Source organism: Ips typographus, linkage group LG3 (genome assembly GCF_016097725.1).
Source record: "Ips typographus isolate SLU linkage group LG3, UJ_Ityp_2.0, whole genome shotgun sequence".
Lineage (NCBI taxonomy): Eukaryota > Metazoa > Arthropoda > Insecta > Coleoptera > Curculionidae > Ips > Ips typographus.
The window spans coordinates 8,186,267-8,200,140 of record NC_138424.1 but is presented as its reverse complement, the minus strand read 5'-3'; the positions used below and the strand labels follow the sequence as shown (position 1 = coordinate 8,200,140).

The following is a 13,874-nucleotide window of genomic DNA, read 5'->3' as shown; positions in this document are numbered from 1 at the left end:
GTTTATACTAACTAACAACATTCAAACTACGCATCTTGAAAACAAGAAATCAGCATGTCTCTTTATGGACATCAACAAAGCATTTGACAGCGTATGGCACAAAGGACTACTATACAAACTACACAAACTGAATACTCCAAAATACCTAATCCACATTATTAGAAACTTACTGGAAAACAGACAATTAGAAATACGTATAACCAAAACACCCTTTCCTTTCCTTTTATTCCTGAACAAGGACTACCACAAGGATCGCCTTTATCACCCTTCCTCTACAATATCTACTGTCATGACATATACAACCACAATCTACTTGACAAAAACTAAATAAGCAAACATGACTACATTCTACAATATGCTGACGATACAGCACTCATAGTTCATGCCAAAACTACGGCAAAAGCTGTAGAGGAGCTTCAGACATTAACAGACCACACGACGGCATGGTTCTACAAATGGAGATTAACACCAAACCCCACGAAAAACCAACTACTCTTACCAAATCACAAAATAAAAGACAACTCTCCTACAATAACAACAGACGGTAATGTAACTACACCAAGCCCAGAAATAAAATACTTAGGGATAATACTTGACCAAATACTCAAATTTACAAAACATGCACAAAATGTGAGAACTGAAATTATTAAACGAACTAAACATTTCAGATCCCTGACGTACAAGAACAGAGGTATAAGCACAAAAACTGCAACTAAAATATACAAATCTATTTGCAGACCTCTACTCGACTACGGACACATACTAAGAGTTAATGCGACCAGCAAAACAAAAAAACACATACAAACTACAGAACAAATTACTTACACAAATAGATACTTACACTTTCTAAAAGTTAAAGATAGACAAGGATGAAATCAATATGGCATGCGTGCTTCCTTATCAGAAGTTGATGACTATGACAAGTTCAAGTTTTGATGACTATATTAAGTTTAATTATAATCATTTTCACCTAACATCATTAGGCTCTTGCATTTTAAAACTGTTTTATTACGTTGGCCAGTATGTTCTCCAGATGTTTCTCCATTTTATTTGGGAACTATCAACAATTAAAAGCTTGAAGATTAATTCAACAGCAAAATACGGACACCCTGTACAAATTGCATCCTTCGAAACACTCTACGTACATAAAAATAGCTAAGGCTCGAATGAAATGTTTGACGTTTATAAAAGAGAACGGATTCCGCTAATTCAATTTCATTTATTGACCAATCATCGACGTATCCAAAGACTGTTATGAAGCCGTGCAATAATAATTTGTCTCGTTTAGTTAAAGACCGCGTCATTTAAAGTCTAAACAAGTATTATTGCGATTAAATTGTCTTTGTTCTATCGGCATAGTTCAAATAGGCCGGATAGCGATACCGAGGCCGTTTAAAGGAGCAGCACTAACAAGTCAGAAGCATCCCAACAGTAGTTGTTAAAAGATCCCACACTATCTACAATGGACGCGAGAAATATTTTCGGTCCGGATTTGGACACTTGAATAAGCTATAACAAAATGGCAGGATAATACAGGAACGGAACAACAAATGAGATTCCACAGTGAAATACCAACCGTAACTGGGGCTATTTTAGTCAATAATTAATGTTGCTTTGCATTCAATAACAGAGAGGCTCCGCTATATTTTGACTCACCCGGTCATTCAGGGGGCCCTCGCAATACGTTAAGTCCCGTCAAATAAAAGTCCTTAACTTACACCGTGTTAACGTTTTTATTGGCCGCTTTCAAATTAACCGCGCAGCCTACAGGGACGTACTCGCTCTTTTATGGACGCACTTTTTAACTTACGGCCTGCTGCATTTTTACTTCAATGTATACGCTAGTCCGAGGTGTGTTTTAATTTAGCCACGTTAATATTACCAACAATAATAAGGGAGTCTTTAAAGGTCGTAAATACCGGCGGTGGTTAGCAAAAATCGACTGGCCGGTAAGTGCAAATATAAATCGCGTATCGTTAAAAATAATAACGATATTGCGGATCGCTTTGTTCCAGTCAAAGCTTAAAAGCTTTGGACCCGGAGCCGTAACTCGAAAGCTCGTCCATCGTCTATCTTGTTTTAATGTGAACGATGGACTGTCTTGTTGTGCTCTCGACCCGTGTAATTGGTGTCTAAAGTAAATAAAATGAACCTGCGCTAACGAGCTTTTGGATTTATCTCACTATAAATGACGGTTTTATAAAAAAAATTCTCATTGAAATTGACGATTTTCATCGTGATACAAAAACATGCTATCTAATTGTTAGTGTTGTTCTTAAAATGGTGATTTATGGTGATACTACAGTTACTAACAACAAATGGCGTATCTGTTATATTGCTTGTTGAGACTTAAACAAGTATTACATTATTGCTATTATACAGGACGGTCCAGTTTTAAATGTCAATAATTCATCAATCGATAGCCCATCAAAAAACAAGTTGACATGCATTATGTCATTTTCCTGAAGAACGCTTCCTAAGGAAGGCACAGACCTCCAAAGTTCAGTTTAAAAAATTTGTTTTTGTTTTGTTTTTTTGCTACAACTGTCAGACCAATTTTGATGAAATTTGGAACAAGTAATTATGAAATGAGTACTCGTTATGTGATGTGAATGACATTCTTCAAAATTGTTTATATGCGTCGATATAAGGGGATAGTCTTTATTTTCTACGCTCACTGGATATTATTCAAAATTGACAAAAATGTCTACTTGGGTTATTGTATTTTTTACTTTAAAATGGTTCAAAAGGATTCAAATCTGGTCATCTGTGAGGTAAATGAGTTAATTTTTGACACTGAAAATAGTCAAAAAACAGGATTTTTGGACTAATGTTTACTGGCGTTCAATTTTTTAGTCTATAAGTAGTGTAAAACTAATCATTCAATCAATTTTATTTTAATCATTTAAACGCTGGTAACAGTCCGAATTTTCGAACTATTTTAATTCTAAAAATTAGTGTCAAAACTAATATCGTAGCATTTATTGCCAAAATTGTTTACTTTCATCAATGAAGAGTCTGAAAGTTAACTTTTACTATAAAAAATAGTTTAAAATTCGATTTTTCAGTCTTAAAGTACAGTGAAGCGTCTAGCAGTCAATTTAATACTGACAAATCGTGAAATGGCATGTTTAAGCCTATGGAAAATACAAAAACAGTTTTTTAAGTCTGCTATGTCAAAAACTTGGTGAAGATAATCCTAAAACTTGACTTTCTAAGCTGAAAGCAGTTTTTAAGCCCTAAAAATAGTCCAGAGTTCTAAAAAATTTAAAAGCAAAGTAAGAAACTTGAAAAGTTAGTCGTCAAGTCAATTTTCATGAATCCAATGTCATCCTGTATTTAAGACTATTTTCAAGATTAAAATATTGAAATGTATTTTCAAAATATGAAAACTTACTTCAAATCCAAATTTTAAGCTTTTGATGTCACTTTTCATTGGTTCAGAGTCACTTTTTGGTGTCCAAGAACTTTCAAGGTTGAAATGTGTGAATTTGTAGTAAAAAATTCTCGATAAAGTAGTTTTTCATGGCTACAAGTCAATTTTCACTACTAAAGTTTTTAACTTATCTGAAAACTATAACAACTCACTGAAAGAGAGTTTTTAAGCCTCTCAAGTCAATTTTCATAGTTTCCAAGTCAATTGTCAAGGCTAAAGTCTTTCAATTTGTCTGAAAACTGGTTACAAATACAATTTTTAAGCCTCTCAAGTCAATTTTCACCGTTTCAAAGTAAATTTACTGGTTTCTAAGTCAATTTTCAAAACTAAAGTCTTTAAATTTTTATTGCAAACTATGAAAACTGGCTACAAAGACATTTTTTAAGCTTCTTAAGTCAATTTTCACCATTTTCAAGACAATTTTTAAGTTGGGTTGAGTTGGTTTTGGGCCTTTGAACTTGAAGAGATACTTTATTTTTCAAATTGAACAAGTAAAGTAAAAAAAAACTGAAATTTTTGCAAAATATCCAGTGACGTAGAGAATAAGGCAGAAAAATGAAAACCATTATTGCTCCAGCGGTCTGACAGTTATGACAAGAAACCGATTTTCCTTGGGAAGCATTTTTCAGGAAAATGACATAGTGTATGTTAACTTATTTTTTTGATGGGCTATCGAATGGTAAATTATTGACATTTAAAACTGGACCACCCTGTACACTTCAGTGAATTATTATTAGTATTAGATGTAATACTTTCAGTATCATTACTTGATGTGTTTCATATTGCAGATCATATTCTAGACAAACCGGAATTTATACTTATAGTAGTTAATATACAATAGCAAACAACAACTGTGCGTAAAGAGGATCATTAAGTAACGGAAAACTATGAGTAATTAGCTATTTACACTGAGGTCGTAGGTAAAATTCATTACATGACTACCATATTTTTTGATTGGGAATGATTCCAAGAACAATTATTTTACATTTGTTAGTATTTACCTGATTTGACCTGAGATAATGCATCTAAAAACCATTTTAAACTATCAAATTCCCTAAGTAAGAATCTGTACAGTTTATTTAACTATAATTGTATTTAATCTTAGAAATTATACTACCAAGATTTCATCCAATATTTGACGTACAGTTAGTAGAAACATTCTCCCAGCACAATGACATTTGGTCAAAACTATAAAGGTAGAATTCATTTGTTGTTTCTGTTTGATTTTTTTAGTGTTTTGGTTAAGAAAATATTTTGAAAATCCTGGTATCAAAATCAAAAATCACTTTAAATAGCAAGAAAGTTGGTTGCTGGCAAATTTATGGTTTTTTTGCGTTGGAAAGAACATTTTTCTTTTGAAGTAAAAATAAAAATTAATAAATCGTACATTGACTAACTGTAATTGATATGAAAAACTATAAGTTACGTGGAGTCGCATCCCTGATGAGACCAATGAGAGTGAAACACTTTTTTAGTCAGTTTTTCTTGACGAGTAATTTTCTTGACTTCTGTATCCAATTTAATCTTTTAACATAACTACTTTTACCTTTTTGAGTTTAGTCTTTTCTGTGCTATCTCCTGATTAAATTTTAATTTCGATTTTAAAACCTTTTCTTGTAACTACACTCGCATACTTTTGATTGTACTAACTTCAAGAATAAACTTCAGCTTCTCTGCAATAAGGTTTAAAAGATTGATTACTTCATCTTTTGTAGACGATTTGAACTTACGCTTACACAGAATAATTTCAGGTTGATCTTCTTCCTTTACTAGTTTCGAAACTCTAAAATGAATGATTGCTTCTTCAGTGGCAGGCACTGAAGAAATAGTCTCTTCACGCCCTTCCTCTTTAGGTTGAGTTTTACACGTTTTACGGTGCCTGGACCGACTTTAATTAATTGTGGTTCTTCGGGAACAACAGATTTCTTGTGTACTTTTCGTTTTTATATTCATCGTCTTTTTTTACAAAAACTGGCCACCAAATTTGTTGTTTTATAGTATGAAGTCTATGGAATTAAAAATCAAAATTTAAATTGATTCACTGAATCATGGCTGTAATAATAAAATTTTCATATACTGCCTGAATATCAATACCGATTCTGCACAAAACAGTGGCGTGAAAAATTCTCTTGATCCTGATCTATGATCTATGTTTAAAAAACATAAATTTTGAACAATTAGTTACACAAATAGCTACATAGGAACTTACTTATTGGAATTATGTTTACAGCATTCCCTCAAATAGAGTCACAAAATCGTATATCGTTGAATTGGTCTTTATGAGTACTCTTAAAATCTGAAGTAATATACAGGGTTTGAATTAAAAAAATTGGTTTACTTTGTAACCTGTATACTTGCAATCCTCGTTTCACCTTCACGTCATGCTATTTACTATAACAATATGAAAACTTTGAGAAAAATAAAATTAGTGGTTTTTGAGATATTTGCAAAATTCCAGAGTTTTTGGACACCCTCTGTATAGTATAATTACAAGTAGAAAAAAATTTCGTTTTTTAGGATTCTAATAAATTGCTTGCTTCATTTGATAATGATATAAATTAACACAGAAAAATGTTCTCACAAGATACTTTTTGAGGGCCCCCCCGGAAATTCTCTTCGATACTACCGATCGATTGCGACAAGATCAAAGACATTTTCGCTTCACCCGGTATACGACATGAATGTTGCCAAATATTTGCGGCCGGTTTTAGTGACGGAGGTAACTAGATGTTTATTAGCCGAAAAACTCACTGGGGGCCTTAATTGCCACCTGAGGAATTCATCATAACAAGCTGCGACCGGGCCCCAACTCGCTCGGACGATTTGTCGACTTGGAGGAAATGTATATACACCGTAACCGGACATTTTTACAGTCATTATGTCATGCCGTTTCGACGTCTCGAATATTTTTTGGTCGCGTCCGACCTGGAGACTAAAAACAGCCTAGAAGAGGTCACCAAATCTGCTGACAGGCTGACACTGCGCTTTTTTCCACAATAACTTACGCAGAAATCGGTTACGTAAGACCAAAACAATAAACAATCCGATGAAAACAATGAACCATTCTGCAAATTCGTGTGTCCGCGAAAATCATGAAAGGTTTCTTTATTTGATATACCTCCATCTTTATTAGTAAAGTCAGTGACTCAATAAGAAAAAATGCCTACTAGTAATCATAAAAATTGTACTCTACAAGAAATTTTCATTAAGTTTGATAATAAAAACAATTTATTATTAACACCCAACAGTGTTGTGCTGATGATATGCCCTTCCCATTTGTTTGAATGCAACTTTTTGAAACAATATACTGCAATACCCTACAAAACCATTAGTTAGAGGCTGGGAACCATTAGCCGAAGGGAGATACTGTGACATAGAAATCTGCGAAAATAAGACAAAAGCGAGCTAACAGTTTGTCCGTACTTCGAATCGCCAACGGTTTACAAATAATCCATCGATAAGGTGGCTTGCAAAAGAGCTCGAAATCAAACGGATTATTTGTCTTTGTCACGTCGTTTGTGGTTGGGAGGTACGTAAAGGCTTTTAGCGTTCTATATCGGACCAGAGACTTTAAAACGCCTTATCGAACTCGAACCTACCAATTCTGACAAGATAAATAATTATGTATAAACAGAGCGTATTAAAAAAATAACACTGTCCACGCCCACGGACAACACATGTAAGGACCGGGCTGTACCCCTTTATGTGGTGACTTAATTAAAGTTAACGAAGCCAGGAAGGCCTTACGAATGTTCGGAACGGCCATGTCATTAGAGTTCCGAACAGTCGGTATCAATGAGTGGTTTGGGAATTGTTCGCTTTCATTATACACACTAAACTGATTTAATACACTACACAGCAACACTTATTCCTATTTGGAACGTTTTTAGTTAAGGGTAAAGCAAAACGTCTTATGGGAGATTCAATGCATTTTATGACGATATTTCAACCCAAATTAAAAATAAACTATGCTAGATATTGCTGTTTTTTAAACGGCATATGAAAGAAGACACTTACTAGAATGTGCGAAAGTCAAAATAATTTTTTCTACGAATGTTTGCAAATAAGCTACTTTGCATACGTAAAAGTGTGTGCAAAGTGGCACTTTCCCGCACACTTTTTAAAATGTTGATTATACCTTACAACAGTGGTTTTATATAGACTATTATACATAAAATCTGCTTAGAATTTTGCGTAGAATTAAAAAATGTAATAATATTCAGGGGTTTCATATAAAAAACACGACTTTTTTCACATTATTCTTCCGTACAGTTTAGGTAAATAAACCACCTTGTCTCTGTCTTTGAAAATGAGGCTTGTTTCCTTAGAAACCAAAGCTCATTGTCAAACAACGCATTTATATGCAATTTAAAGTCTACAACAGTGTTTATTCTTACTTATTTAAGTTAAAAAAACTATTTTAATAATGGATATCACTGAAGATGAACTTCCGGAAGATAAAAGCCGCCAACATGGCTAGTTTGCAATTGCTGCCTCTCAAATCGCGAGAAAAATACGAGAAACAGTACGAGTTGTTTACCCAATGGTGCGAACAAAAGGGGATAAAAACCTTAAAGGAAGAGGTACTTTTAGCGTATTTTGTTACTTTAAGCAAAGAATTCAAACCTAACACAATGTGGTCAAAGTATTCAATGCTCAAAATGCTCAAAAATGAGACATCGATATCGGTGAATTTTATAAGCTCACTGCATTTCTGAAAAAGCAGAATGTTGGTTTTAAACCTAAAAAGGCGAAAATTTCTACAAAAGAAGAAATATTCAGTTTTATGAACTCCGCACCAGATGAAATTTACCTGTTAATTAAAGTTGCCACTATATTCGGACTTGCTGGTGCATGTCGAAGGGAAGAGCTAGCCAATTTAACCACTACAGATATTGAAGACAAAGGAAACCTCATAATTGTTAAAATTAGGGATTCCAAAAATCATACAGCAACCAACTTTATAATATCAGAAGAAGTTCATAACGGAACCTACCTGCAACTGTACAGAAGATACACCGGCCTACGTCCAATAAAGTCAAACAATCGTTTTTTCCTAGTTTACAGAAAGGGTAAATGTTTTTCGCAAAGTGTTGGAGTAAACAGTTTTGGAAAAATGCCTTCTGAAATAGCTATTTTTTTGAAGTTGCCAAATCCAGAACTCTACACAGGGCACAGTTATCGTCGATCATCGGCAACGTTCCTGGCCGATTCTGGAGAAGGAATCACTGAATCACTGACATAAAACGCTTGGGGGGTTGGAAATCGACTACGGTATCTGAAGAATACATTGATGAATCCACAAGTTATAAAAAAGGATTAAGTAACAAAATTCTGACCTTCAATCCTAAAGAAAGTGAAGCAGTTCCAAGTACCAGTATTTTACCTTCAGTTGCTCAATCTGCGATCAATTTAAAAAACGCGACCAACTGTACATTTAACATTAATGTTGTTAATAACAATAAATAGTTATAAGTTGTTGTTTTTAATATCAATAAAAATTAAAAACAAAATGTATAGATATTTCATTCGTAGAAAAAATATTGTTCCTAACACGTGTTCAAAGTAGTTTTCCCGCACTTGAAGCTTATCCGAACTCCGCTTCGCGTCGTTCGTCTAACTGCTTTCGCGTGTGGGAAAACATAACTTTGCACACTGAATAGGAAAACTACTATTTTCCCACTCCTACATGTATTCCTTAACAGTTTAGAGAATGGATGAGTAGGCAATTGCCACCGGTTGAACGAATATACACACACCGGCAAAATTAGAGGAACAGTCAAAATTTAAACTTAGTTTAACATCAATTTCATCTTCAATCCTTCTCTTGATTTTGAACATTTCCCTTTTTTATTCCCTCTGATATCTCAATTATTAAAGAAAATACAGGGTTTCGAAGAAAATGTAGATATTGATTTTAGTATTCTACACCTGTTTTAGAGGTCAATCTATTGCCATGGTTTCCTAATCAAATTTGCTAAACGTCATCTTCTCAAGCGAAAGTCAAGATTCATCATTTTGATTCTTAAAAATCCAACATGATATGGCTTCTACTGATGTGGCGAAGGCTGTAGCGTTGATTGAAATTAGTACAAGTTACAGCGATGTTGTTGACATGTTAGGAAAATCAAAATCTACGATATATCGTAATGTAAGACGTTGGAGACACACGGGAGAGTATGTGAGGAGACGAGGTCAAGGAAGAAAACGGTCAACCACGGCTAGAGATAACAGATTCATAGTCTTGTAAACATTATTGAATAGACGTAAAATAGTACCGCAACTAAGAAGCGAACTGGAAGAAGTACGTGGAAGAAGAACAAGTGCTCGGACCATTAGCAGAAGGCTTAAGGAAGTTGGTTTGAAGGCCTATAGAACCAAGCGTCATCGTGTGGCCAGACTAGGCTTTGCTAGGGAGCACGAAAATTGGAAAAATGATCAGTGATGTTTTGTTCACAGATGAGAGTCGATTTTGTGTTAATTCCATCGACGACAGGGAAAGGTTATATCGCAGCCAAAGAGATCAAGATGAACAATTTAATTTTACTCCCACTGTCTCCTATGGTCGAGGCCTGGGGTGGAATATGCTTAGGGGCACGAACAGAGTTGGTGGTTGGTAATGGAGCTTTAAATACAGATGGACACCATTCGCCCCCCATATCGGAGAAAACTTTTTGCTGATGCCCACCCTCACAAGGCTCGTTGTGTCTACGACTTTTTGAATGTCGTCGGAATAAGAACAATGGCGTGGCCGGCATGTTCTCCAGACATTAATCCGATTGAACATGTCTGGGACATGTTAGGTAAACGATTAAGGTCCATAACTCCTGCAGTTCACAATCCCGCACAAATAGCAGCTGCTCTGGTTGAGATTTGGGACAATCTGTCTCAAGACATGATTGATAATGTCATAAGGAAACGGATGACTGCCGTGATAAGGGCGCGTGGAGGGGGCACACGCGTTACTAAAACAATTTTGAAAATGTTTTTGCTTTACAGGTTTTTATATTCTTGGTGTTTTGAATCTGTTTGGAACAAAAGTCCTAAGCCTGGATAAAGGGTGAAGGAAACATTAAAAATTACATTTAACCAAATGCAAAAACGGGACTTTTTAGTTACCCCTGTATACTTTTAAGCATTCTTTACTGACGTGACCAGTATTTAACTTAAAGTAAAAAGTTTTCAGAGAAACGACATGAATTTCATATCCAATTCGAGTGTCGACGTTGGTGAAATTAAGATAAATATTCACCTTTTCTGCGAAACCCTGTATTTTTTCTAATAATATTGAGATATAAGAGCGAATAAAAAAAGAAAATGTTCCGAAATGAACGGGTCACAATTTGATGTTATAAAGTGATGTCAATTGTCAGTTGTTCAATCCACAGGGTGTCTCAAAATACACCGAAAATTCCTTACTTCCTTTACGTCCCTGTATATGACATAAAGACAAACCATTTAAACATGGTAATAAGTCATATAATGTATCTCGGAAACGGTAAAAGGTACACATAAAGTTGTATTAACAAAAAAAAATTTCAATTCAGAATTTATAAGAATCTAGGGGGTTTTCTATTTAAAATAACAAAGTTGTTGCTACCTTTTAGTACAAGCGGCAACATAACAATGATGAAACTATTTTTAAATATTTTTTTCTACAAACATTCAATAATGATGCATTTTTCGCTTCCAAATCTCAACGAAAAGTTACCCTTTACTGAGGAGTTTACTTTATCGCGCGTTGCCAAGGGTAGCGAGCGATAAAAATTTTTTCGCTTGCTGTCCAGAGCAACGGCCACAATGCATGTCATTGTTGGAAATGTCAGTATCACCAGTTTGATGTCAGTATTCAATTGTGTATAGTTTTGATCCTGTTTTTGAGTACCTACGCAGTAAGTTTAGTTGTATTAGATATTTAGCGATGTTTGTAGAAAAAATATTGTATGTATTACGCGCACAATGTGACTTTTATGCTCTCGAATGCTCCACTTTGTGTCGCGCAGCAAACGTCATTCTCAGAGTCATTTTTGCGCTTAATACATAAATAACTATTAAACACGCTAATTTTCAGGATGATCAAGTACCATCCGCTATTGGACATCCTGTATTTTAATAAATACAATTATTCTGGAAGGGTTTACAAAGTAACAATGATACCAGAGCTCATTACGTAAACCATAGCGACCAAAGAGTGACCAAAAAAGGCCCGGGACAGAAAGAATGTGAAGACATCTTCTTAAATCAACATTTCAAAACAGACAAGGACGGCGCAAAAAGGATGTCTCTTTTTTTGGTCAAATGAGGTTCTTGCTTGACAAACCGGCGTACGCAATCATCTTCCCATCATCCTTCAAAATATCACTACCCGGTTTCCCCTTCCAGGCCCGGGCCGGATGTTTTTAATTTAAATTGTCCTTAAAAATATGGCGGTCGACCGGCAAAAAGTAGTCGTACTGTTTGGAAAACGAGGAGAACGCAATTGTCACCCGTAACTGATTAGTAGATAATGACCGAGGAAGCCACGCCCAGCCTGAAAAATGGTCCCGGGGCGCATCATCCGGTTCGCAAAAGTTGGTACTTTTTTGGGACTTTTTCGCGGTACCGACCAGTTCGGACTTCGAATGGTTTCCGCGTACGTTTTTTTCGGTACTCCGCTTGTTTCGTCATTCTTTAATTAATTACGTTTAACGAGAAGTAGTTTGGCAAATTATGTTCTTGGGATCTCATTCGATCAAATTACTGTAAAATGTTGATGGATCGTCAGTTTACTTTGGGAAAGTCCGCTAACTTTCAACTCAATGCAAACAATTCATTTCAGCAATACTTATTTCAGTTTTTGTAGATGTTTTGAGGAGATTTCTAGCAAAGCTGCAAAATAGGTTGAACGAAGAAAAAAATTTAGTTTTAGAAGACCAACCTAAAACCCAATTTTAATATTGAAAAATTATATTTAATGACGCTAATAGAAAGACCTTACAAGCCCCTTAGAGAAATCTGGAAAACAACTTAAAAATGCATTCTCTTTCATTGGAAATAATTAGTAATTTACTGCAGATTAAAAAAGTCAAACATATTTTTCTATTTGTATGTACAGGGTGATTGTTTATATTTTACTCTAAATAGCTAAGTCAATGCAAACGTTAACATTTGCACGTAGCATACGCTTTTTACTAAACCACCCTGTGTTCTTCACCGTGCACACTTGGCATTACCCGCTAATTTAAATGGAACACCCTGTATTTGATTTGTTTAATCGGAAAATTACTTTTTTCTGATTTCAAATGGTTTATTTTAGACTGCGTTGGTTATTTTTCAAACGTTGATTTGAAAAATAACCAACGCAGTGATAAAAAATTACGTTAAATAATCAAAAAAATATCGTTTAAATTAAATGGTCGTTTTGGCTTTTCCCATCAATTTAACAACAAGTGTCATGTTTTGACGTCTGTAACCAATTTTTTTGACTATAGCCGCAGTTTTTGACGTCACGATAACGTAATTTGGCAAAAGCATAATTTGTCCAACTGTCAGATTACGTCATTGTGACGTCAAAAATGCTCTGTTCGCTCCATAGAGCTTGAAAACGAATGTAGCCTGTATTTCTGATCAGCTTTGACAGTTTTAGCGTTAGAATGATACTTTTGACAGATGGAATGACATATTTTGACAATTTTTTTTTGTCGGACCAATCAATTTTTGGCAGCGTTGCCAAACCGTGCTTACTCAAATCTAACAGACTATAGCCGAAAATTGGCTAAAATGACTGCTAATAGTCCAGTAACTAAATTTTCATGATATTTTACTGTTTTTCAACGTTTTTGCCTTGGAAATTGACTAGAATGACCACAGATAGTCCGGAAAGTATATTTTCATAAAATTTTACTATTTTTCGAGGTTTTGGGCTTGAAAATTGTCTAAAATGATTGCAAATAGTCCGGTACGCCAATTTTTATGATATATGACACTGTGAATTTTTGTTCCTTTTTCTTTTTTTTTTCTCTTTGGGATACAATACAAAAAACACACTGTTAAAATATACTGCTTCTCATATATTAACACTCTGTATTCTCATGATAAAAGTATACTGACTAGAATTTCTAGTCATTTTCTCAAAAAAAAAAAAAAACACAAAATAACATAAATATTCTTAGAAAGAATACGACGTACGCATACTGATAAGGCCTCTGACAATAATTATTCGAGAACGTACCATTGTATGTGAACGATTGACAATATAACTTACTAAAGGTGACAATATGGTTTTAATTGGCAATAAAGCTCGAGTCTTACACGGAATTACTTGTTAATATACTGATTAAAGTCGCACGTTTATTTTATTGCCCGACTCAAAGTGGTTTTTATTCTAATTAATCCCGTCATACGTTTCTAGACCGATCCTAATCTTGGATCTGGTTTGACGTTTAAGGCACGGAAAAAT

The 13,874-nt window shown here is 34.7% G+C and overlaps 1 long non-coding RNA gene across 1 annotated transcript in view; it reads left to right on the top strand.

Moving 5' to 3' along the window:
• Positions 1 to 13,874, top strand: part of LOC145726816 (uncharacterized) — a 133,834-nt gene that overhangs the window by 21,816 nt on the left and 98,144 nt on the right. The gene's annotated exons all lie outside the window — the stretch shown is intronic.